We start from the raw sequence: 20,540 nt of genomic DNA, 5'->3' as shown, positions 1-20,540 counted from the left end.
GCACCTCTCAGTCATCAACCTGTACTTTGGTATTGTTCCCATATATTGAGCCTTCCACGTAGTCTTGTGGTAAGAGTTTCTTCTTTGAAGTCAGGTTGGGTGTTTGATCCTGGCCAAGCCATACCAAGTTTTAAGAAAATGTGACCGTATAAGTCTCTGTTAGGCACTCAGCATTAAATATATTGCACAGTGGATATTTTAAACACCATCCTGAAAATATCTGACCTGTTGAGGAACTACATTCCCATTTTACCTAAAAACCTGCCAACTTCTAGAGGCCCTCTTCACCGCAGAGACAACAATTTTGCTGTTTTAAAGCAAATTTCCTGCAATTCCACACATTTTTCCATGGTGCTGAGAGAAAAACTGCAGTTTCAAAGCTAATTTCCTCCAATTCTACACATTTTCCAATGGCGTACGTCGTGTTCTTATGCTATTTAAAAAAAAAAAGTCATTTGACAGAGATTCTTATCCAGAGCGACTTGAGTAGTGAGTGCATACATTTTTTTTACGTTTTCATACTGAGTAAGTCAAACATTATAACAAAATCAATGGGGGCCCCCATGCCATTTTTTACATTTTTGATTCTCCTTGACTGTCTAGTTTTTATTATGGTTATTCTAAGTTCTCAAAGATGATCTAATTTAAAAATATATTTCTCCATTTTATTGTCAATATGCTTTACATCTGGATTTAGTCGTTTAAGTTTACACTAAAAATGTTTTACCATGACGCTTTTTTTGTATTTATTTTTAAATCAATATGCATACACATACATATATTCATATATACACACACATATACGCTACCATTCAAAAGTTTAGGGTCGCTTAGAAATGTCCTTGTTTTTGAAAGAAAGCACATTATTTGTCCGTTACAATAACATCAAATTAATCCGAAATACAGTGTAGACATTGTTAATGTTGTAAATGACTATTGTAGATTTTTTTATGGAATATCTACATAGGCGTACAGAGGCCCATTATCAGCAACCATCACTCCTGTGTTCCAAAGGCACGTTGTGTTAGCTAATCCAAGTTTATAATTTTAAAAGGCTAATTGATCATTGGAAAACCATTTTGCAATTATCTTAGCACAGCTGAAAACTGTTGTCCTGATTAAAGAAGCAATAAAACTGGCCTTCTTTAGACTAGTTGAGTATCTGGAGCATCAGCATTTGTGGGTTCGATTACAGCCTCAAAATGGCCAGAAACAAATAACTTTCTTCTGAAACCCGTCAGTCTATTCTTGTTCTGAGAAATGAAGGCTATTCCATGTGAGAAATTGGCAAGAAACATTTAGTCCTACCAGAACCTTTGGTTGAGCCTTTGAAAGGAAGTCCAAGTCCAAATAAATATTTGTAATCCAAGAAAATACAGAAAGTAATCCCAATGGAACCCCAAGTATAAAGTCCAACAGAAAATGTAATGATCCAATGGAAGTAAAGGCTCCAAGCTATATTCAGCCTATTTTTCCACTCAAGTAGTGTGGAATCTGGAGTAAAGAGGCCTTAGAACCCTCTTTGTAACAAACAATGCTAGGCTCTCCTGAATAAATTAGCCAGCAGTCTAATTCAAGATGGCACCTTTTGTTTGCCAATATAGTTATAGTGTGTAAAAATAGTCTTGGCCAAATACGTACAGTGCATTTGGAAAGTATTAAGACCCCTTGACTTTTTCCACATTTTGTTACATTACAGCCTTATTCTAAAATGGATTAAATAGTTTTTTTAACTCATCAATCTACACACAATACCTCACAATGAAGAAGGAAAAACATATTTTTAGACATTTTTGCAAATGTATTAAAAATAAAAAAAACGGAAATAGCACAACTACACAAGTATTCAGACCCTTTATCCAGTACTTTGTTGAAACACCTTTAGCAGTGATTACAGCCTCGAGTCTTATTGGATATGGCGCTACAAACTCGACACACCTGTATTTGGGGAGTTTCTCTCATTCTTCTCTGCAGATCTTCTCAAGCTCTGTCAGGTTGAATGGGGAGCGTTGCTGCACAGCTATTTTCAGGTCTCTCCAGAGATGTTAGATCGGGTTCAAGTACGGGCTCTAGCTGGGTCACTTCAACCGGGCTGACATGTGCCTTTTACTGAGGAGTGGCTTCCGTCTGGCCTTCTCCACCATAAAGGCCTGATTGGTGAAGTGCTATAGAGATGGTTGTCCTTCTGGAAGGTTCTCCCATCACCACAGAGGAACGCTGGAGCTCTGTCAGAGTGACCATTGGGTTCTTGGTCACCTCACTGACCAAGGCCCTTCTCCACCGATTGCTCAGTTTGGCTGGGCGGCCAGCTCTAGGAAGAGTCTTCGTGGTTCCAAACTTCTTCCATTTAAGAATGATGAAGGCCACTGTGTTCTTGGGATCTTCAATGCTGCAGACATTTTTTTGGTACACTTCCCTAGATCTGTGGCTCAACACAATCCTGTCTCAGAGCTCTACATACAATTCCTTCAACCTCATGGCTTTGTTATTTTCTTTCTTTATCAATATTATTATTATTTTTACCCTTCTTTCTCCCCAATTTCGTGGTATCCAATTGGTAGTTACAGTCTTGTCACATTGCTGCGACTCCTGTACGGACTCGGGAGAGGCGAAGGTTGAGAGCCGTGCATCCTCCGAAACACAACCCAATCAAGCCGCACTGCTTCTTGACACAATGCCCACTTAACCCGGAAGCCAGCTCACCAATGTGCGGAGGAAGGAGACACCGCACACTTGGCAACCGTGTCAGTGTGCACTGCACCCGGCCCGCCACAGGAGTCTCTAGTGCGCGATGGGACAAGGCCATCCCTGCCGGCCAAACCCTCCCCTAACCCGGATGACGCTGGGCCAATTGTGCGCCGCCCCATGGGTCTCCCGTTCGCAGCCGGCTGCGACAGAGCCTGGACTCGAACCCAGAATCTCTAGAAGCACAGCTAGCACTGCGTTGCAGTGCCTTAGACCATTGCGCCACTCAGGAGACCGGCTTGATTTTTTTCTATGACATGCACTGTTAACTGTGGAAACTTATAGACAGGTGTGTGCCTGTCTATAAGGTGTGTGCCAAATAATGTCCAATCAATTGAATTTACCACAGGTGGACTCCAATCAGGTTGTAGAAACATCTCAAGGATGATCAATGGAAACAAGATGCACCAGAGCACAATTTCGAGTCTCATAGCAAAGGGTCTGAATACTTATATAAATAAAGATTCTGTTTTTTATTTGTAATACATTTGCATAAATGTATTAAACGTTTATTTTTCTCGCTATGTTTTCATGATAAGACATGTTACAACGATACAGTACTCAACATGTGTCACCGTTACAGGACCTTACTGATATGTACAGTGATTGTACGTTGTATATGAAAACAACTCAGTAGATGCATATGCAAAGGACAGATGGTTTATTTGCTGGCTGGTCAATTCTCTTTCCCTGTGTGATGTTGTGTGAACAGATTGTATTGTCGAACCTGTTCATGGGTCAGTGAATGCCAAAGTGATCAGGTTCCCCATCTTCACAAGGTGCATCTGAACTGACTGTGCTTAGACTACGTTAGAGTTAGACCTATCAAATTTCCCAGCTGATTATACAGCAGAGGAGTTCAAAGGACATGTCCAATTTAGTTGCTTAAGAGAACTTTCCACTTTGGAATTTCAGACTTGATTTTCCCTTATGAAAAATGTATCAATTCCTACAAAAATGTCCATTAATTATAATCCACATAATTCACATTTCTTGTTGCTGCAGGATTATTTTCCTGTTGTAGCAAACTGGCTCAAATTAAGATCCTACATCTGTAGCAGGCTTGGATAGAAGCCACATTAAAATGCTGTTTACGAATTCAGAAGTTGGATTGTTGCAGAGAAATGGAAAAGCTGCACATTTCAATGGGTTGTTGGGATGATGATTTTGCTTTTACAATTGCAGCTGGTGCTCTTAATTTTTTGTTTGATTTGTTTGTAAATTGTTAGATAATATAGACACGCAGAGATATATGAAAATAGTAGAAATTGTTGAGGTCTCCATATGCCTTATTTCAAACAACAATAAATTAAGTTAAGATTTGGTTTATCAGGACAAGCTATTACCCCTCAATTATGATCTAAATCCAAAAGAAGGAAACGTTTTTCAACTTGAGATAGTGTTCTTGATGGGGAAATTATTTAGAAATATATGGCAAATGAAAATGACTGGATTTAATTTCATTCTGGCTACACACAGAACTTGTTTTGTTACACGCTAACGTCTAACCTGAAGCAAATTCAGTCAAATGTAGTACTAAATCCAATCTTATTAGATGAAAAGATTACTACGGAAAGATCCATTTCCCCACTTATGCGAAGCCCTTGAACAAAACACCAATGTAAGATATCTTTTTCCAAAAACCACGCCTCCAAACCAAAAGTAGTGTGATCATACAAGAGAGAGTAAGGGTGCCTAAGCCTTAGGGCAGTTAGAGGGAAAGTTGTTTTGGAGGACAGAGAGTCTCTTGACAGTGATTGAAAGTACTGTGTCACTTATTTGGGCTTGGAGGGGTGCACAGTGCCTAAGGCAAGTCCATACAGCAGCCCCCCCAAACCCTGTCTCAAATGATCTTTGTTATTCAAGTCTGGTAGACTAGAGAGACAGACAGTAAGATAAAGGGTGGGTGTGTTTGTGTGCAAAAACAGCCTTTGTGGTCACACAGACCACCAGAGCCAACCGATCATTCTGAATATTCCTTCTGGCCACAGCTTCCAGCCAGAGGGTAATATAACTGCTTGCTGTGAGGTGCAGATAAGATCTTGACACTGTAATTGAATATATATAAATATAACTCCAGCTATATTACTGCAGAAAAGCCAATGGAGAGCAAAGAAATGTCAAACCACAGCGCAGTACATATAGCTAATGCAAAATGCCATCCCTCTGGACGAAAACACATTTTGTGATCTTTGAAAGAATTCCACCTGTCTTTGTGCTTGTCTCCACCCCCCACCAACTGTCTCCCATCTCCCCTCATTAGCCCGTGTATTTATACCTGTGTTTTCTGTACTATCCGTACTATCTGCCTCCTGTGTCTGCGTCTGGGTCTTAGCCTGAGCCTTGATAATACAAACTGGCCCCCAATCGAACGGCCGGTCGAAGCGAGCCAATCAGGACCTAGAGACGGCTATTCGTTGCCTCGTCTCCACCAACCCCACCACCTGAAGCCAGCAACTTGTGTGGGTGGAATACGCCCGTAACCCACTTCCCTACTCGGCCACTGGTCTCTCACCCTTCGAGTGTTCCTTGGGATATCAGCCCCTGCTCTTGCCTGAGGAAGAAGTCAGCACCCCCTCTGCCAAGATGTTTGTCCGCCACTGTTGCCATACCTGGAAGAGAGCCCCGGCCGCTCTTCTGAATACCACATCCGGGTGTCGGCGACAGGCAGATCGCCACCAGACCCCTGCTATCAGCTCAGACAGAGTGTATGGTTTTCCACTCAGGACCTGCCCGTCCGGGTGGAGTCCTATAAACTTTCATCTGCCCTTTCCCCATCTCTAAAATCTTTAGCCCATCTGCTGTTCGTCTTCTGTTGCCCTGCACCCTCCACATACATCCCACTTTTCATATGTCTAGGATTAAACCTTTGTCTCACAGCCCTTTGTGTCCTGTTTTCTGTTTGTCTGTTGCCAGTTCGTCTTGTCCCGTCGTCTTGTCCTGTCACACCCTGACCTGTTCCACCTGTCTTTGTGCTTGTCTCCACCCCCCACCAGCTGTCTCCCATCTCCCATCATTATCCCGTGTATTTATACCTGTGTTTTCTGTTGCCAGTTTGTCTTGTCCCGTCAAGTCCTACCAGCTTGTTCCCTGTGTGCTAGTTTGTTTTTCCCAGTCTTCCCAGTTTTGACCTTTATGCCTGTCCTGATTCTGCCTGCCGTCCTGTACCTGACCAACTCTGATTTCGATTACGACTCTTTGCCTGCCTTGACTTACCTTTTGCCTGCCCCGTCTACTATAATGAACTCACAGACTTGTACTATCCGCCTCCTGTGTCTGCATCTGGGTCTTAGCCCCTTACTCGTATTATATTCATTAGCCACAGTGATCATTTGAAGTGTCTTTAACAAACCTTTCAAATTGTGTTATAAAAGGATTATATTTATGCATTGCATCCTAAATAATTCTATATCAATTGTGATGCACTTGTACTAGATTCTAGTACAGCAAAGCTATGCAGTACTAAAGGAGCTGCCAAAGGTTGATGTCACTTTGTCTCCATTTCCATAGAACACTGAGTGGCAGCTTGGCAAAGCCATTCACAAAGGCGGTAAATAATCCATCAATGAGAAACAGGAGAGTGTTGGGTGAAAGGCCTGCATATTACCTGCTCTGGGCAGCGAGCCAGAAGGCTGAGAGGAGAGCGTATCAGCATAAGAAGGATGAAATGTCACCATGACAGTAGAAAGACTATTCAGGTCAAATTTCCCTGGGCCCACACACAGGTTGGTATACATACACACACAGCACGCATATGCACAGACAGACAGACAGACAGACAGACAGACAGACAGACAGACAGACAGACAGACAGACAGACAGACAGACAGACAGACAGACAGACAGACAGACAGACAGACAGACAGACAGACAGACAGACAGACAGACAGACAGACAGACAGACAATTTCTACTGCATGAGGGAACACTCATCGAGATCTTGTTGAAGAAAAGCAGATTTCCTATACAAACACCAAGCCAATTTACCTGCAGTAGAGACATTCTGACCTTTGAGTGCTTCTATCAACTGTCGAAGTCTATCAACTGTAATTCAAGTCAACAAGTAAAGTCATTAGATAAGTCCATACTTAATCACCAAAGAAAATAGGTAGTCAATGTAAAAGAAACTGTAAAGACAATTGAAGTGTTCTGGGTCTTACTCTATTATAAGATATGGACATAATGCACGAGAGAGACTATATTAATATATTAAGAAACACTCCATGAGCATGAGCAGTAATAGATCATTATGTAGATAATTATGAACATTGAAGGTTACTCTACGTATATATTAACCATAGCTTCCTCAGTAAGAAATCTTAACACACTATATAATAGATAACATAAATAAAACCACAACAGCCATACGGTACCAATGATATCAATAACAACAGTCCTGAAAGACATCACTAGAACAAAATGTTCTACTGTCTAAAAAGGGGAAAAGATTTGCTCATGTCTCTTTTCCCTTCCCCATTAAAGTAATGTTCCCACTCCACCATAGACTTCCTGCTCCCACTCAGCCATAGACTTGCTGCTCCCACTCAGCCATAGACTTGCTGTGCCCACTCAGCCATAGACTTGCTGTTCCCACTCAGCCATAGACTTGGTGGACCATCATCCATAAAACATGACGGGTCCCCCTGCCCTGCTAGAGCAGTCTGAATCCTATCCAAAGGCTTGGTAAATGGGCCAGAAGTGGGCGCAGATGCATGGGCATTACAAAGAGACATGTTTTGGACAATTACTACCAAATGCCCACATTTCTGACTGATACAATTAGAGAGGGGAGTTTTTGTCACATTGTGGCGGTAACCAACGTGGTCTCAGGGCAATTCGTATTATTCGGTATGTAAATCTGTGACACTTCGTTTTCTATGATATGTTAGGTTACATTATGAATGGAATAGCAGTAGTATGTACAATATCATATGAATTAGAGGATGTATAGTTTCATATGTCTTACCCGGACGTACAATAGCATACAAATTGGATGATGTAACTTGTATTACGTCTTGGAGGACAGAGGGGCACCAGAGGGATTTGTTTTTTTCAATTTTTTTGTGACTCATTTTGTACATAATATTGCTGCTACCGTCTCTTATGACCGAAAAGAGCTTATGGACATCAGAACAGCGATTACTCACCTCGAACTGGATGAAGATATTTTCTTTAATGAGTCTGACGAAGAATATACTGCTTCCCGGAGACGAGGCTCTCATCTCTGTCATTCTCGTGAAGAAAATATGGGATTACAGGAGGCAGAGGTCTGGATGCCTTGTGAGAATCGGCGAGTGAGTAAACCACCACTACCATCGGTATTATTGGCCAACGTGCAATCATTGGAAAACAAACTGGACGATCTACAATTAAGAATATCCTACCAAGGGGACATTCAAAACTGTAATATTTTATGTTTCAGAGACGTGGCTGAACGACGACATGGATTATATAGAGCTGTCTGGCTTCTCCGCTTCGGCAAGACAGAGCAGCTACGTCTGGTAAGACGAGGGGCGGGGGTGTGTGTCTATTTGTCAGTAACTGCTGGTGTGCAATGTCTAATATTAAAGAAGTCTCGAGGTATTGCTCACCTGAGGTAGAATACCTCATGATAAGCTGTAGACCACACTATCTACCAAAAGAGTTCACATCTATATTATTCGTAGCCGTCAATTTACCACCACAAACCGACACTGGCACTAAGACCGCACTCAACCAGCTGTACAAGGCCATAAGCAAACAAGATAATTCTCATCCAGAAGCGGCGATCCTAGTGGCCGGGGACTTTAATGAAGGCAAACTTAAATCCTTTTTACCTAATTTCTACCAGCATGTCACATGTGCAAGCAGGGGAAAACATTTATCTAGACCACCTTTACTCCACACACAGAGACGCATACAAAGCTCTCCCTCGACCCTCCATTTGGCAAATCTGACCATAATTATATCCTCCTGATTCCTGCTTACAAGCTAAAACTAAAGCAGAAAGTAACAGTGACTCGCTCAATACAGAAGTGGTCAGATGACACGGATGCTACGCTACAGGACTGTTTCGCTAGCACAGACTGGAATATGTTCTGGGATTCATCCAATGGCATTGAGGAGTATACCACCTCAGTCACCAGCTTTATCAATAAGTGCATCGACGACATCGTCCCCACAGTGACCGTACGTACATTTCCCAACCAGAAGCCATGGATTACAGACAACATCCGCACCAAGCTAAAGGCTAGAGCTTCCGCTTTCAAGGAGCGGGACACTAATCCAGAAGCTTAGAAGAAATCCCGCTATGCACTCAGACGAACCATCAAACAGGCAAAGCGTCAATACAGGACTAAGATTGAATCCTACTACACTGGCTCTGATGCTCGTTGGATGTGGTAGGGCTTGAAAACTATTACGGACTACAAAGGGAAACCCAGACGTGAGTTGCCCAGTGACGCGAGCCTACCAGACAAGCTAAATGCCTTTTATGCTCACTTTGAGGTAAGAAACACTGAATCATGCATGAGAGCACCAGCTGTTCCGGATGACTGTGTGATCACGCACTCCATAGCCGATATGAGCAAGACCTTTAAACAGGTCAAAATTCACAAAGCCGAGGGGCCAGACAGATTACCAGGACGTGTACTCAAAGTATGCGCAGACCAACTGGCAAGTGTCTTCACTGAGATTTTCAACCTCTCCCTGGCCGAGTCTGTAATACCTTCCACCATAGTCCCTGTGCCCAAGATAGCGAAGGTAACCTGCCTAAATGATTACCGCCCTGTAGCACTCACGTTGGTAGCCATGAAGTGCTTTGAAAGGCTGGTCATGGCTCACATCAACACCAACACCATCATGCCAGAAACCCTAGATCCACAGATGACGCAATCCCAATCACACTCCACACTGCCCTTTCCCACCTGGACAAAAGGAACACCTATGTGAGAATGGTTCATTGACTACAGCTCTGCATCCAACACCATAGTGCCCACAAAGCTCACCACTAAGCTAGGGATCCTGGGACTAAACACCTCCCTTTGCAACTGGATCCTGGACTTCCTGACGGGCCGCCCCCAGGTGGTAAGGGTAGACGACAACACATCTGCAACCCTGATCCTCAACACTGGGGCCCCTCAGGGGTGTGTGCTTAGTCCCCTCCTGTACTTTCTGTTCACCCACAACTGCGTGTCCAAGCACGACCCCAACACCATCATTAAGTTTGCTGATGATGCAACAGTGGTAGGCCTGATCACCGACAACAATGAGACAGCCTATTGGGAGGAGGTTAGAGAACTGGCAGTGTAGTGCCAGGAAAACAACCTCTCTCTCAATGTGAGCAAGACAAAGGAGCTGATTGTGAACTATAGGAAAAGGAGGGATGAACAGGCCCGCATTAACATCGACGGGACTGTAGTGGAGCAGGTAGAGAGTTTCAAGTTCCTTGGTGTCCACATCACCAACAGAATATCATGGTCCAAACACACCAAGACAGTTATGAAGAGAGCATGACATCACATTTTCCCCCTCAGGAGACTGAAAATATTTTGCAAGGGTCCCCAGATCCTCAAACAGTTCTACAGCTGCACCATCGAGAGCATCCTGACCGGTTGCATTACCGCCTGGTATGGAAACTGCTCAGCATCTGACCGGAAGGCGCTACAGAGGGTAGTGCATACGGCCCAGTACAACACTTGGCCCAAGCTTCCTGATATCCAGGACCTACAGTACCAGTCAAGGTTTGGACACACCTACTCATTCAAGGTTTTTCTTTATTTTACTATTTTCTACATTGTAGAATAATAGTGAATACATTAAAACTATGAAATAACACATATAGAATCATGTAGTAACCAAAAAAGTGTTAGACAAATCTAAATATTTTATATTTGACACTCTTCAAAGTAGCCACCCTTTGCCTTGATAACAATTTTGCACACTCTTGGCGTTCTCTCAACCAGAGTCACCTGGTAGTCACCTGGAATGCGGTGCTCCAGGATAAATGGAAGTCTCCCAAGCCACCTCAGTCCCTGTTATCTTATGTGTGATTTCCGGCGACGCCTATACGCCACTGGTGAGAATATTTGATTGGTGAGCTGAGCCTCGTCACTTTAGTCCAGGTGACCAGGTTCTTGCTCTGCTGCCAATTGTTGGTTCTCCTTTTCAAACCAAGTTTCAAGGTCCATATACGGTAAAAACAAAACTATCTAGTTGCCACTCCGGAACGGAAGAAAGCACACAAACTGTGCCATGTAAATCTGCTAAAACCCTATTATGCACGTTCCTCTGGGGCCGAATAGTGGAAGTCCGCAGAGTACGGTAAACCTGTTCTTTTGGCCCGGTACTGCTATATCACTGGGTTCTTTTGTCATGCTAGGTCCATGCATGGTGAGGATGTCCCTGGTCCAGACGATTGTGTACTGCAGGGTAGATTGAAAAATTCAGTCAAATCAAATCAAATCAAATTTATTTATATAGCCCTTCTTACATCAGCTGATATCTCAAAGTGCTGTACAGAAACCCAGCCTAAAACCCCAAACAGCAAGCAATGCAGGTGTAGAAGCATGTGTAGAAGCACGGTGGCTAGGAAAAACTCCCTAGAAAGGCCAAAACCTAGGAAGAAACCTAGAGAGGAACCAGGCTATGAGGGGTGGCCAGTCCTCTTCTGGCTGTGCCGGGTGGAGATTATAACAGCACATGGCCTAGATGTTCAAATGTTCATAAATGTCACTGGATGTTTTGGATTGCCTTCTCGCTCATCTACCTGCTGATAGGCGAGACAAGTTTGTTGCTCTAATTCGTTTTCCAGTTTTGTTTTCTAATACACCTACACGTATAAACTTAATAGAACACAATATTGATGTTGGGGATGCTGACCCTATCCGTCAGTGGTTCTATAGAGTTTCTTCTGAGAAACTCCATTGTCTGGATGCTGAGATCAGGTACATGCTGGAGTGATATTGCAGAGCCTTCTTTCTCCAGCTGGGCTTCTCCCTGTATCTTGGTCAGTAAACTGGATGGGACAAACAGATTTTGTACAGACTACCGTAAGGTAAACAGTGTCACTAAGCCAGATTCATCTCCTCTTACTCGGATGGAGGACTGCATTAATCAGGACGGAGCGGCAAAGTTTGTGAGCAATTTTTACCTGTTAAAGGGCTATTGGCAGGTGAAATCTCTGCCTTTATTGCACCCTCCAGTCTATACTGGTATTCGGTTATGAGTTTCAGTCTGCGTAATGCACCTGCCACTTTTCAGCGCCTTATGAATAGGGTTGGCTCCAGTCTGGTCAGGTGCACTGGTTATCTGGACGATGTAGTGGTTTATGCAGATACTTGGGAGGAGCATCTGTCCTGTATTCAAGCCTTGTTAGGACCTCCTGTCTGCGGGTCGTCTCACTATCAATCTGGCTGAATGCGAGTTTGCTCAGGCGACCGATACGTACCTTGGTAAGATGGTTGGGCAGGGTGAAGTGCATCCTGTTTGGGCTAAAGTGGTAGCTATTGACGCTTTTCCACCACCAACTACTAAAAATGAACTGATGCGTTTCTTGGGAACGATTGGTTATTACTGTAGTTTCTGCAGGAACTTCTCTACCGTAGTCACTCCCTGACAGATTTGCTGAAAGCCAAGGTGGTTTACATCTGGTCTCCTCTCTGTCAACAGGCTTTTGAGGATGCAAAGAGGTTGCTTACCTCAACTCCGGTGCTGGTTGCTCCGCCAGTGGATTTGTCATTCACCTTGCAGGTAAGTCATGTGGGGGCAGGTGCAGTCCTGCTGCAAGCAGATGTGTCCGGTGTTGAGAGGCATGTTCGTTTATTTTACAAGGAGTTTAACCATTATAAGTTGAACTACTCCATGGTTGAAAAGGTAGTGCTAGCACTCATATGGGCGCTACAACACTTCGAGGTGTACATCGGGTGTTGTACCTATTGTGGTCTACACTGACCATAACCCTCTTACCTTCTTGAGGTCTATGATGTGTCCTAATCAACACCCCTCATTATCACCATCTATGCACGCATCCACTCACTTACACTACTGACTACACACTCCATTGTTACTTGGATATAGTTTACTTTATTTAATAAATATTTATTTTTTTCTCCACGTTATCTCCCTCTTTGTTACGGGCTACAGGCCAGTTCGTGACAGTAATGGACATCTCAGGAGTTTAAACAATGAAACAATGTATGCTATGTAGAACAAATGCTTAACTTTGACATTAATTGAATCTCTGGCCAAGAAGACAACGTGTACATCTTATCCTCTTGTCCATGGCTCACTGTGTGGAATCAAACTAGCTAGTTTGTGAATATTATCATAGCATTGAAATTGTCCAATCCACTAACTTCAGTCCAATCTAAGCTATCCTATTGGGCATTTGAAAAGAGTACGCAGAGGACAGCATAGAAACCGAGATTTCACACAAAACAACACATAGTATTGCATGTGTGGCTCAGCCTTCCCAATTAACAATGCACTGGCACCTCAAACTCTACAAAACAATAAATCATGCCCAACACCTTTGATCTCTGTCCCTAAAATCCCCTACCGTACAATTAAACAATGGTATTTATACTGGCCCATCTAATTTCCTGGTGGACATCAGAGTGAAATCAATCATGCGTTGTGAATTTAAAGAATCCCAGTTCCCATGGGATGGTGCACAGGTGGAATTTCAAACGGTGCAGGCATAAATAACCGGAAACCATGTGGCTTGAGCTGGCACCTAGGGAGAGGCTGCTGCTGATCTTCCAGCGTGGTTCGCCAGGGAGCACACAGTGCTCCATTCTGTCATGTCAGTGTGCACTGCTCTCTCCCAGCTCAGCTTGCAGCTCAGTACTACATATAAACGGTACAGCGTGGGTGTAATGACCCAGCAAAGGGTCGTCCTGTTTGTTCAGATCTTGAGCAAAGGGCATTGGAGCAAATGGGACATCTGACAGAGCGCTAGAGGAAGGCGATGGGACTGCATTAACAAACTAAGGTAGCCAACAAGTCAATGACCAGAAGCAAAAGGAAGATTTTCAGGAACATCAGTTGAAGGCCCATTTGTTTATCAGAATACGCATATTACAGTATTTACTTTTCCTATGGTAGTATGTTATATACAGTACATGATTTGTCTTTCTGGACATTTCCATAGTCAGCTCTGTTCCAGACCAGGTCAGTGGTGATTACCACAGACACACAGGAGGCAGGTCAGTCAGTGATTACCACAGACACTCGGGTCTGTGTGTGTCAGGCCAGGCGACAGACCTAATTGGAGCCCTCAGTCCTTCAATTCCAAAAGCATGATCTCCATACAGCAGCCCTGATAAACAAAGCACACAGAGGATCAATGTATGTTGCCCAGGGAGCCTTCAGCTGGCACAAACACTGCTCTTTACATCTCTCACTGCACTTTTCCCATTCATTAACCTAAATGATCTGCCTGCCTGGGGGGGGGGGGAATGGTGTTAAACAATTATCCAATTAGCAATCTTTTGTCCCAAATGACCACTTGGGTATTGACTGGCTTAATGGCTTGATATATTGATACTTGTGCAGAGCAAAACGATGCAGGCACTGATTCATTAATTAATCGGAGTTTCCTGATATATCCTCTGTCATGTGTGATGGGGAAGTGAGATACTAATGTTGTCAGTCTAGGTTATCTAGTATCTGGTTGTTAATGTGCATTAATGCTTTAATTAGTCATTAGCCTGGGATTAGTGGTGTTATGTGTCTTCATAAAATCAATGCTATGGCCCATTTATAATGGGCTCCCGAGTGGCGCAGCGGTCTAAGGCACTGCATCTCAGTGCAAGAGGTGTCACTACAGTCCCTGGTTTGATTCCAGGCTGTATCACATCTGGCCGTGATTGGGAGTCTCATAGGGCAGCGCACTTTTGGCCCAACGTCATCTGGGTTTGGCTGGGATAGGCCGTCATTGTAAATAATAATTTCTTCTGAACTGACCTGCCTAGATAAATAAATGACCCTGTGGCTCAGTTGGTAGAGCATGGTGTGTGCAATGTGAGGGTTGTGGGTTCGATTCCCACGGGGGGCCAGTACAAAAATGCATGAAATGTATGCATTTGCTACTGTAAGTCGCTCTGGATAAGAGTGTCTGCTAAATGTAGAAAATTACATTCCATGTCTGTCCTTGGTAACTTCAAGCCATGTGTGTTATGAACAGGCAGAGAACTAGGAAATAAATACATACATGCATGAACACTAAACTATTTCAAAGATCTTAGTGTAAAAACTCCAAACTGTCAAAGTTAAATAATCTGTAGAAGGCTGCGGAGCCATCTCTCAAAGTCTTCTTAAAAAGCTTATGAAGGGATATACTCATTTCCACAGTGAGAGCTCGATCAAAACACCACCATGAAATGTCAGGATTTTAAATAATTTTGTGGGTGGGAAGCCACCGAAGAACTTGTCATTTCCAAACATTAGGATATTTATGGATTGAAACAAAAGGGCTTGGTGCCGATGAATGACTGGGCTTCATTCAGGACAGACACTGCATACCTGAGGGGTATACGAGGACAGCTCTATCTCGAGGTAACCTAGAGTATGCCTTGTTTTGGCATTATTTTGTGCAGTAGCTTTATACAAGTGAAATGGCAATGCTAGAATTCAGAGAATTTGAGATGGCATCAACAGGGCCCCAGTGTTGGAGAATGGGAACCCATAGGCTGAATCACTGAATGCCGACAGACACAGAACAGCAGGGTAAGGTTAGCCTCTCTGTATGTGCTGCAGGTAGCTCCCCCCATTCATCTGATAGAGGAGTGAGGTGGTAAAGGATAAAATTCCATCTCTTATTATTGACAAGATTCTCCCCCAGTTGTTTGAAGTTGTAATCTGACACTAAAAACCCTTTCATACCAAGCTCGGGCCCCTCCACTCCCTCTCGCTCGCTCTCTCTCAGCCCTACTTTGAAAGTATAGTGCCTCGTTAGCTGGCTGATAAATAATTAACAAGCCCCAAACTACAGAGAGAGAGCTCTGCGGACTGACTATCATCCTGACATTAGGATTCGCCCGCCTGCCTGCCTGCCCGCCCGCCTGCCCGCCCGCCCGCCCGCCCGCCTGCCCGCCCGCCCGCCCGCCCGCCCGCCCGCCTCCCTCCCTCCCTCCCTCCCTCCCTTGGGTCCCGGGTCTTGCTAGTTCAGAGGCTTTAAAGACGTCAGCTAAGCTTTCATCCACACACCAGCCCAACCTATGCTGGCAGGAAACCTGCGTCATTAATGGTTTAAACATGACACCGTGTTGTGCAGATGACGTAGTTGACGGTTATTTGACCATAGCATACTCTTTTGAAACACCAGTTGGTGAAATATCACTTGCACAATGCCACATCTCTAAAGCGTAAGACAATAAAGCATATATATATATATATACACTGCTCAAAAAAATAAAGGGAACACTTAAACAACACAATGTAACTCTAAGTCAATCACACTTCTGTGAAATCAAACTGTCCACTTAGGAAGCAACACTGATTGACAATAAATTTCACATGCTGTTGTGCAAATGGAATAGACAACAGGTGGAAATTATAGGCAATTAGCAAGACACCCCCAATAAAGGATTGGTTCTGCAGGTGGGGACCACAGACCACTTCTCAGTTCCTATGCTTCCTGGCTAATGTTTTGGTCACTTTTGAATGCTGGCGGTGCTTTCACTCTAGTGGTAGCATGAGACGGAGTCTACAACCCACACAAGTGGCTCAGGTAGTGCAGCTCATCCAGGATGGCACATCAATGCGAGCTGGGATGTGCCATCCCACGGGGGGCCAGTACAAAAAAATGCATGAAATGAATGTATGCATTCACTACTGTAAGTCGCTCTGGATAAGAGCGTCTGCTAAAATGACTAAAATGTTAAAAAAAAGGTTTGCTGTGTCTGTCAGCGTAGTGTCCAGAGCATGGAGGCGCTACCAGGAGACAGGCCAGTACATCAGGAGACGTGGAGGAGGCCGTAGGAGGGCAACAACCCAGCAGCAGGACCGCTACCTCCGCCTTTGTGCAAGGAGGAGCAGGAGAAGCACTGCCAGAGCCCTGCAAAATGACCTCCAGCAGGCCACAAATGTGCATGTGTCTGCTCAAACGGTCAGAAACAGACTCCATGAGGGTGGTATGAGGGCCCGACGTCCACAGGTGGGGGTTGTGCTTACAGCCGAACGCCGTGCAGGACGTTTGGCATTTGCCAGAGAACACCAAGATTGGCAAATAAGCCACTGGCGCCCTGTGCTCTTCACAGATGAAAGCAGGTTCACACTGAGCACGTGACAGACGTGACAGAGTCTGGAGACGCCGTGGAGAACGTTCTGCTGCCTGCAACATCCTCCAGCATGACCGGTTTGGCGGTGGGTGAGTCATGGTGTGGGGTGGCATTTCTTTGGGGGGCCGCACAGCCCTCCATGTGCTCGCCAGAGGTAGCCTGACTGCCATTAGGTACCGAGATGAGATCCTCAGACCCCTTGTGAGACCATATGCTGGTGCGGTTGGCCCTGGGTTCCTCCTAATGCAAGACAATGCTAGACCTCATGTGGCTGGAGTGTGTCAGCAGTTCCTGCAAGAGGAAGGCATTGATGCTATGGACTAGCCCGCCCGTTCCCCAGACCTGAATCCAATTGAGCACATCTGGGACATCATGTCTCGCTCCATCCACCAACGCCACGTTGCACCACAGACTGTCCAGGAGTTGGCGGATGCTTTAGTCCAGGTCTGGGAGGAGATCCCTCAGGAGACCATCCGCCACCTCATCAGGAGCATGCCCAGGCGTTGTAGGGAGGTCATACAGGCACGTGGAGGCCACACACACTACTGAGCCTCATTTTGACTTGTTTTAAGGACATTACATCAAAGTTGGATCAGCCTGTAGTGTGGTTTTCCACTTTCATTTTGAGTGTGACTCCAAATCCAGACCTCCATGTGTTGATAAATTGGATTTCCATTGATTATTTAATAAGATTATTTCTTTCATTCAGATCTAGGATGTGTTGTTTAAGTGTTCCCTTTATTTTTTGGAGCAGTATACATCCTTAATGAACAGTTATAACTCATTAAACTAATAAAAAAAACTATGTCCCTAGTAATTCTGTTTTCGTGCGCTTCTGCCTCAGTATATCCACCACTGATTGTGTATAAAATCAATAGTAACTTCCGGATAAAATCTAATATTACAGGAACTATTAAACACCTTTTCCTGTTATTGCAGGAATCAATAGGCCTGCAATATGGTAAATGTGAAACAGTTCAAAAACTCAATAAGCCCACCAAAAGCATGGGGCATTTTCTGAATCTAACATCCTTTACAGGTAAATGCACTTTCCATCTAGCTGTCGTTTCTAAATGATTGGTTTCCTAGAGTCCAATCCTATGAACAGCATGACAATAATTATTTAATCCAAGATGTTACTGAGAAATACATGAATTTAGCTATTCCTTGCTGCTGCATTGAGGGAGACACAATCAATCATAGAGACTGCGTTACAAAGCTCACCGTGGTCAAAAGACACAGTCTTGTGTAGTGTACTATATAGAGTTTAGTGTACGAAAAATATTCTCTGTATGTTTGAGACACTTGGTGGCAACGTTTAAAGTGGTTTTAGTGCCCTTTCCATGGGCCATCAATATTTCACATATCTAATACCCTCTAAAGTCTATGTGTGGTTAGTGGCTCAGTTGGTAATTGAAAGTCCTCCATTGCTGACCTTGACCATTTCTATTAGCCTGGGACAAAGGACTAAATAGCCCTGAAAAGGAAGGACTTGCTTCCATTCTCAGCTAGCAGATAATAATGATGACTTGATACGACTTGACCGCGATAATGATAATGACTGTGATAATGACCGCAATAATGATAATGGCCGCAAAAATGATAATGACTGTGATAATGATAATGTGAAGGAAAAGCATTTTAAGAGACTTAAAAGTAGAGCAGGTGTTAACAACCTGTAATAGATGTTGCTCTCTAAGAATAGTTTTATAGAGGTGCTATATTCCTCATACGCCAGAGGTAGAGAAGCGTGGTATACGCTCTCTCACCGCCTCTCTCTCAGTTGCGTGACAAGGAAAGTTATTGCTGGCCACTAACTGAATCACAGTGCCTGTTTCAATTTAATTCACTGTAAATGAGTAATCTACCTCAACAACAAGGAGATGGCTTACAGTCTCTGTGAGTTATTGAGTTCTCCTACCACGTCATCCTGAAAGTAAAAGAAAGAACATCAGCCACCGTCGACCTCAACCCCAGCACTAAACATGCATGTACACACACATCTACCCTTCAACTTCCCATATGTGGACAGGAATGCTCTATAGACCATGTTGGTGTATGACAATACCTGCTGTAGTAAGATGCCGTTTATTTAGGAATACCAGTCAGACAGAAGCCTGTCTGTATTTGGCCAAAAGCATAGTAAAGAGAAGTATGCATTTTACCATGTCTTTGTTTTTGTCTGTAACGAGAACAACTTGGACTCAATGTGGGCAGTGTTGAGAAACCACGCCATCGCCCGAGCATCATGTCCTCAAACTAATATAATCAGTCCCACTGAATTACTACTGTGGATAATGACATTAGGACCTGGTGATAGCAATTTAGTCCACTTATTCTGGGGTTTACTAGTCCTCTCGTAGGACCGGGTCAATCAGCCCAGTGTGCCTGCCACCTTAGGGAGTTCTCAGATGACCAAACAGCAACTCCTACTGGACAACATGAACTTTACAACAACGTGCCACGAGGTTCAAATGCTATTCAGCTGCCCTTTGAAGATAATTCACTATAACAATCAGGTTTAAGCATCTTCACTCCATTGACCCAGTTTAGGCTGATGGATCTAAAAAAAAAAATGGGGGAAAACCAGAGAGATGGATGAGACCAATGTTGTGTTCGTCATAAATATCAATCATCCAGGGGTCAAAGATCCATACATAACGGCCATAAGCTGTTACAGTTGCACAATCTAGAGACAGACAGACCATATTTTACCCCCTCCTGTTCGAAACACACTCTTAGACCAGAGATTATGCCTGTTGGAACACAGCCTGCTGCACATTGGCCAAAGGCTGCATTATCCCTTTGACAGAGTTAGCTCTATCTGTCTGAAACAGCCGACATGCCCAGCAGCTATTCCAGATGGCAGCCAGCCATGACAGGAGAGAAATATGACCCAGCCATCACATATGTTACATGGTGTTACATATATCAGGCTTTTGTTTCAGTAGTCCCAGGTATCACGTCTGTACTCTGAGCTAAACCTATCCGGTGGGCGTTCTCTTCATCTCGGACCTTCAAAAACAAGGCAGTACAACTGAATGATCGCCTTAATCACAATGAGACAGACACACAAAGAGATGAATTATTACTGTACGATTGTTTTGACTTTAGAACCCATCTTGGTTAATTATGTCTTCTTTCCACACTTCACTCCAGGAAGTGTGTGGTTATTCCCTAAGACATTTTGCTTATCAAGATGGTTGAGACCTAAACTTCTGAGAGATAATTCTACTAAGGCACAGTAAGTCATAACACAACACTCTTTGAAAAACATTAACTGAGTTGAATAGGAGGTTGTTTGACAGAAACACACTGTCACGTCCTGACCAGGCAAAGAGGTAATTTGCCATAGTAAAATGGTCAGGGCGTGGCAGGGGGTTGTTTTGTGTGGGTTTTTGGGTTTTCTGTTTCTATGTGGGAGTGTTCTAGTTTTCTATTTCTATGTGTTGTTTTTCCAAGTTTGGCCGGGTATGGTTTCCAATCAGAGGCAGGTGTCTTTCGTTGTCTCTGATTGGAAGCCATACTTAGGCAG

This window comes from Salmo salar, chromosome ssa01, assembly GCF_905237065.1.
Source record: "Salmo salar chromosome ssa01, Ssal_v3.1, whole genome shotgun sequence".
Lineage (NCBI taxonomy): Eukaryota > Metazoa > Chordata > Actinopteri > Salmoniformes > Salmonidae > Salmo > Salmo salar.
Note: the sequence above shows the minus strand (reverse complement) of the source record.